General features: G+C 35.4%; 1 pseudogene; it reads right to left on the reverse strand.

Moving 5' to 3' along the window:
* Nucleotides 1-677: 677 nt before the first annotated feature.
* Nucleotides 678-1620, reverse strand: LOC100714294 (olfactory receptor 4C45-like; annotated as a pseudogene).
* Nucleotides 1621-6805: the final 5185 nt, after the last annotated feature.

The following is a 6805-nucleotide window of genomic DNA, read 5'->3' on the forward strand; positions in this document are numbered from 1 at the left end:
TGGTGTAACCCTAAGCTTTTCCTCTTGACTTAAAAGCACATGGCTCTTTCTGAATTTTTTGATGTTACATTAAATTCAGGCTTTGGATTCTTTCTACTCCAGATTTGTGAACCTTTATCATGCAGATCCATGACACAACTTATGCTTACATGATTTGCAGTTTTCTATAAGATTTATTTGTATTCAGAGCCTTATTTTTCTTTCCCTGTATGTAAAGTTCAATACATAGAAGCTGATAGTAAAACAGTTGTCACCAAATAAACAGAAGGATAGGGAAGCTGAGGAAAGGGAGAAGTTTCACTGATGAGTATCAAAATAAATTTAGGAAGAATGAGTTCTATTGTGCCATGAATGTAGTTTGAAAGTTATTTCATATGTTGTACAAAACTAGAATGAAGGAATTTAGAGATTCCTAACACAAAGACATGACAAGTTTTTGAAGAGACAGACATGATATTTACCTTAGTTTGATGAATAAATATTACTGTGCTGAATAATCTTGTTTACCCCTTCACATATAAGTGTTTACCCTTTAATGTATATGTATATGTCAGTGAAACAATTGTATGTAGACAGAAACATTGACCATCCAAATTATACTTAGTCAGCAAATTGAACAAACCTTCATAAAATGTTAATAGGTAGTCTTATCTAAATACATGAATCACAAGATTTATTCAATGTCTCTTTTCAGTTCTTGACCTCAATGTTTCTTCACAACCTTTTTTTACTTCTTCATTTCTGAGGATGTAGATTAAAGAGTTAAGCATAGGTGTTATTAGGCTATAAAACACAGTCACAGCTTTGTCGGGGGGAAAGAGCTCATGGGTCTCAGATACAGGTATGTGCAAGGTACAAAGAATAAGATGACAACTGTGACATGAGAGGCACATGTGGACAGGGCTTTGTGGCATCCTTCTGATCCGTGTGTTCTCATGGAGCCCAAGATGATGACATAGGAAACAGCAAGCATAGAAAAAGTGAGTGAACACAGTGCTGCAGTGTTGGCAGTGGTCAGGGGCCCCAGAGTATGAGTGCCAGTGCAAGACAGCTCCAGAAGTTGGGTTAAATCACACAAGGAATGGTGAGTGACACTGGGGCCACAGAAGGGCAAGTGGGAAATAAATAGAATCTGTATCCCTCCATGAACAAATCCTAAGATCATAGTAGCCCCCACCAGGCAAGCACACACAGGTCGGCTCATGATGGTCACATAGTGCAAGAACTTGCTGATGGCCACATAGAGGTCATAGGCCATGGCAATGTGCAGGATGACCTCAGCTGCAGCAAACATATGTTTATTGAATAGCCGAGTCATGCAGCTATTGAAGAATATAGTGCTCCTTTTAGAGATCAAGTCAATGACCATTTTGGGAGCTATGCAGGAAGAGTAGAAACCATCTATAATAGATAGATAGGACAGAAAAAAGTGCATGGAAGAAACCAGGGCTGGGCTGATGAAGATGGTGATTAAGATGAGTGTGTTACCGGCCAGTGTGATCAAATAGGTCATGAAACACATGATAGAAAACAATTTCTTCAGTTGTGGAATTTGGGTGATCCCCAGAAAGTAAATTCTGTTACATACCTCAACCTCTCATCCTTTTTATCAGTTAGCATGGGTTTTAGAGATATGGTCTACCTAAAATAAATTCATGATAATGTGGGGTAATGATATTATAAATTCAGTAATAAATACTTTATTAGTTGAGTACTCCTATGAAATTAATGGGGTTACAATTTTAATCACCTCTGTGCAATTATATAGAAAAAATGAATGAAGGTAGATTTCTCCTAATGTGCTTTAATGAAACAATGATAGTAACTTGCAAGTACCACTGAAGCCAAGAAAATGTTCATAAGAATCAATGCTGATGTGTTGGTATCTTCAATTTTCTTATCTAAAAATTCTTTAAGATATCTTTCTTTCATTTTTTTTGGAGTGTGTGTGTGTGTGTGTGTGTGTGTGTGTACAAAGATGATCAATTACCATTATTTTCAATTAATAGTCTATTGTCATGAATGTATGAAATATAAAGGCAAAATTCTACCAAGTCATCTTTGTATTGCATACCAAAGTGATAACTCTTATTCAATATAACCCAGCTGTTTACTGGGCTCCAAGACTGCAATCATAAGAATGCAGAGTTAGGGTTGTATCAGTACATGGAGTTGTTTTCTCTGTGACTGCAAAGGTACTATTGGTATTACAGTTGTTGAGCACAATCCCTACAACAGTGTTAGCTGTCATGCAGAACACTAAAGAACCCTTTAATCTATGTTGTTTTTCTTATGTATTTATAAATGGATATGTTCTTGATACAAAAAGGCACTAAAACTCATACTATTCTGTAAAGTGAATTTTCCTTGCAGTTGAACTTTTATCACATTTAGAATTGTTCTGTATTAGATAAATTTTAGTGCTTACACCCAGTGACAAGCCACAAATGTTAGGGTCAGCTATAATAATAAAATATTTTTCTTGAAATAATTGAATAAGAATTTAATTTGTAGTTTTTATTTTTAGCTAGTGGAAATGTTGAATATATAAAAGTTAATTCTGTTTCTGAAATGATAAAATTTTCAGCAACAAACAAATGTTAGTTTTTATTCTTTCCCCTCCTCTTTTTTACTTCTAATTTACATCCCTGTCAAAAAACATGAGCACATAATTTTCCGAACAAATTTCGGAACACCAAAATCAGTATCATGACTTCTCCTCTTTAATGGAAGTGAGAGAAATTATCATTGGTTCCTAGAATAACTCTGCATCTGAGGTGTTTTCTTTTAGTCCATGTCTTATATAGATGACTGTGTGGTTAATCATTATTAGTGAATTTAATTCTCAAAGTCTTCCTTCAAAATCGTAACAGAAAAAGTCATGAAAAGTGAAAAATTCAAGCACATGCCAGGAAAGTGCTTTACCACTGAGGCTCATCTTGATGTCATGTGACATCAGTGTCATGAGTGGAATAAATGTGTAACATCAGTGTTGCACATGAATTTTCAAGGTTCATTTGAGTTGGCACAGATATCAGTGTTTGAGAGGATTTTTTTAATTGAGTTAGTACTAAAAAAATCTCCTGTGGGAAAAAAGAGTCAGGAATAAGATGACTTTATAGATAATCTTTACAAATAATTTTAAGGTATAAAAACATTTTCAAACTATTTAAAAAACTGAAGAGGTGACAATGCTTCAAACTCAGTTTATGACTCAATCACTATTCTGATTAGTAAGACACTAAAATAAATAAAAACAAAATCATTTTTTGATATACTTAATGGTCAGAGATCTAAAACTCCTCTACAAAAGTGGATGCAAGCCTGAGCCAACTTGTGCAAAGCAACAAGCACTATGCATCACATTGCCAGAATAGAGGATGAATCCATATGGGTCATTAAAAACACATTCAGAAAACAACAACAACAACAACAACAACACTTAATGGTACTTAACAAAGTCACTCTAGCCAAGATGCAGAGTCAACCAAAATGTGTCTCAACGGGATGACTGAGAAAGTATATGTGCGATATGTGCACACTGGAGTGCTGTTTAGCTATATTAAGGAATTGTGTCATTTGCAACAGTGTGAGTGAACCTGAGCACTTATGGAAAATGAACTAAGCGAAAAACCCACCCACTGCAATCTGTCACTCCTGTGCGAATTCTAACAAAGATTCATCTCATAGACATGGAGTTGCATGGTGGTTCTTGGAAGCTGGGATCAGTACAAATAATACTTGTGGAGATGTTGGTTAAAGGGTACAAAATAAACTCAAATGATTTATGGTACAGCATGGTGATTATAGCTGTTGACAATATATTGGACTTTTGAACCTGCTATGTGAATGGACATCAGAAGTTCTCACTACAAAAGTGATAACTGTGTGAGGCAATGTGTGTTTCAATTAGCTAAGGTTAATAATACCACTAACTCACTGTGTGCCTACATTCTCAAGACAGTGGTGCTCACAGTGACTCATCCTCGATCCCAGGCTACTCTTTCCAGGTTTTCCATAATCCCCTCCCATCACATCATCCCTGGGGGCTCTTTGCTTCTCAATTATTCCTTCTGTACTCTAACTTCAACTTTTTCTATAACCCTGGTTAAGCTTCTGCAAATCTAAAAGACTGAAACTAGAATCTGAGGAGATACTATTTATTTGTTCAAATTCAAGACTTTCTAAGCAAATAAACATTTTCAACATTTGATTCCTTCTTCAAAAAATGGTTGTTTTATTCCTTAGTTTATGCGTAAGTAAAAGGAGAATATATATGAAAAGAAAATGGTAGCTGACTTACGATAGGATGATGAATCTCTTCCCTTTACAAAAAAAAAAAAAAAAAACCCTGAAATTTGTCAATATGTGTAAAATAAAATAGAAAATCATGAAAAGATATTCGCTGCTCCAGAACACAAAGGGAGGCATAGGCAAGGCTTGATAAATATTCACTATCATCACCATTCCCATCATTATCATTATCACCACCACCATCATTATTATTGTCATTTTGTCATCAATACCACCGCTCTCAGTTTTACATTATCTTATTTCTCATTCTGTTTAACTTGGATAGTAAGTCTTTTAAAGATGAGTAGAATTCTGTAAACTGTTTGTTGCCTATGATTTACAAGGTTGATATTTGTAGAAAATAACAGCACAGCATTTGGTCTTCCAGTGTAAGCAGTGTAGAAAGGATCTGGTCTTCCATAAGTTGGGAGGAACACAGGAAACTTCAGGTATACATGATCCTGGGATTCCGGCGTTGGCCATGTTTCTGACCTCACCTAATGAAACCACAAAGTCAGTACAGAGGGAGATATTTTGGTCTAAGCATTAGTGTCTTCTTTCTTCATTTCCAGCACATCAGATGGTAGAGAGCTACTGTTTTTGAGAAATTTCAAGTCAGTGTTGCTCAGAGATATTTTAGTCATTACCATCATTAGTTACTATGGAGATATTTATTTGCATGTTAATCCCTCGTTAGGCACCCTTACTGAGACACTAAGTCATTGTTATGTGGTCCCTCCTCATACATGGATATTACCTCAGACATTTTTTTAATCGGTACCAGGGATCGAACTCATGACAGCACACTTGCTAGGCAGGCCCTTATGCCACTGAGCTAAATCCCCAGCCCCCTTCAGATATATTTTAAATTGATTAGAGTTTGGAACAGAGGTATCATCCTCCACGATAATGGCTATTGTAAAACAATCATGCTCTTGGATCTTTCTGTTAGAATCTGTAGCCCCTCACATCCCCTATGCCCTGGGCCATCCTTGGACTTCATTCAGTGTTGGAACAATGTTTACACCTTTTAAACTGACACCTGGTTTCAATGTAAATAATGTATCCTTATTTAAGGAAGTGTATAATGTTATAGTCTCTAGGGTTGAGGAATCAGGGAGAGAGATGAAGCAACTGGTTTATGTTGCTAATGGTGATTATATTGCAAGTTAGATAAAAAGTAGTGGCTATCCAGCTTATGCTTACATTGCTTGCAATTTTCCTATAATCACTGATTTATCCTTAGAGTCTTCTGTTCCTTCATCCACCTCTCAGATAGAAATTTAATGTTCAGATACTTTCACACTTAACTCCATAGGGCACACTGATTGTATTTCCTTTATTCCAGGCAATTCTTTACCCAGTTCTCTTCATCAATAATTGCATAGCTGAAAGAGTCTCACAGATGCTACTCTAGAAGTGTTTTGTAAAAGGGCTCTTTGTGATTGCAAAAATTTTTTCTATTGTTCAGTAGGTGAACATTTGTAAAGCTGTCAGACTAGGAAGGTAACAAAGCATGTACTGATTAAGCATACTACTTATTTCCTACTGTTGCGCACCTCATTTGTATACAGTTATCTTTCTTCTTTTAAAACCCAACTTCTTTCTGGCTGCAACACAGAGCATGAAAGTTGTCAAGAAGATGATCTCTTTTATACCCATAAGGGACAGTGGTGTAACTATAGTAGGCCTTTGGTACTTTTGACCTTAGAGAGCCTTCCCACAAAGAATAATAATTTTATTTGTGTATATATAAAAGTGGATATAATGCAAGTTGAGTTTCGATTATGTTTAACTTTTCTTCCTTTTTAAAGGAAATTTAAAATGAGAGGGGTGTCTAGATATTGTGTGGTCTTGGCACTCCTTTTATTGTGTCTCAGTGTCAGCCCAGGCCTCTGTATTTGACCCTAATGAAAACTGAAGTCTCTATCAGGGGATTATTGCACTAAGAAAATGTAGCATATATACACAATAGTGTATTATTCAGCCATAAAATTAACAAAGTCGTTATTTGTGGCAATATAGATGAAATTTTTAAAAAAGTAGTTAAAGAAAATAAATCAGGAGTGAAACAAAAATTTCTGCGTCTTCTTACCCATAAGTGGAAATGTGAAAAGCTGACTAAGAGTCACCAAAAGCTTGAAAGATTATGTAGGCATGGGATGAAGAGAAGTTGGATACTAGGCAGAAAATAAGAGGAATGACTTTTAGTATTCTACGACACAGTAGGGCAGCCCTAGTTCACAACATTGCATTACATATTTTATAAAGAATGAGAAGGCAGGAATATAACGATTGGCATCACAAAAGAAAGTTAAACTGCCTGATTCGATCAGTGTATGTTATATATGCATACATATATGCAGAATTATCATCTTGTATCCTACATTATTATATGCCAATTGAAGAATTTCATGCAGAGAAAAAATTGACCTCAAGTTACTCAATAAGGAGAATAATTCTATATAAATTATACTAGATAATTGTAGTCTAAATACATAAATTGCAAGAT

Source organism: Cavia porcellus, unplaced genomic scaffold (genome assembly GCF_034190915.1).
Source record: "Cavia porcellus strain 051 isolate PalLab524CR breed Dunkin Hartley unplaced genomic scaffold, mCavPor4.1 scaffold_17, whole genome shotgun sequence".
Taxonomy (NCBI): Eukaryota; Metazoa; Chordata; class Mammalia; order Rodentia; family Caviidae; genus Cavia; species Cavia porcellus.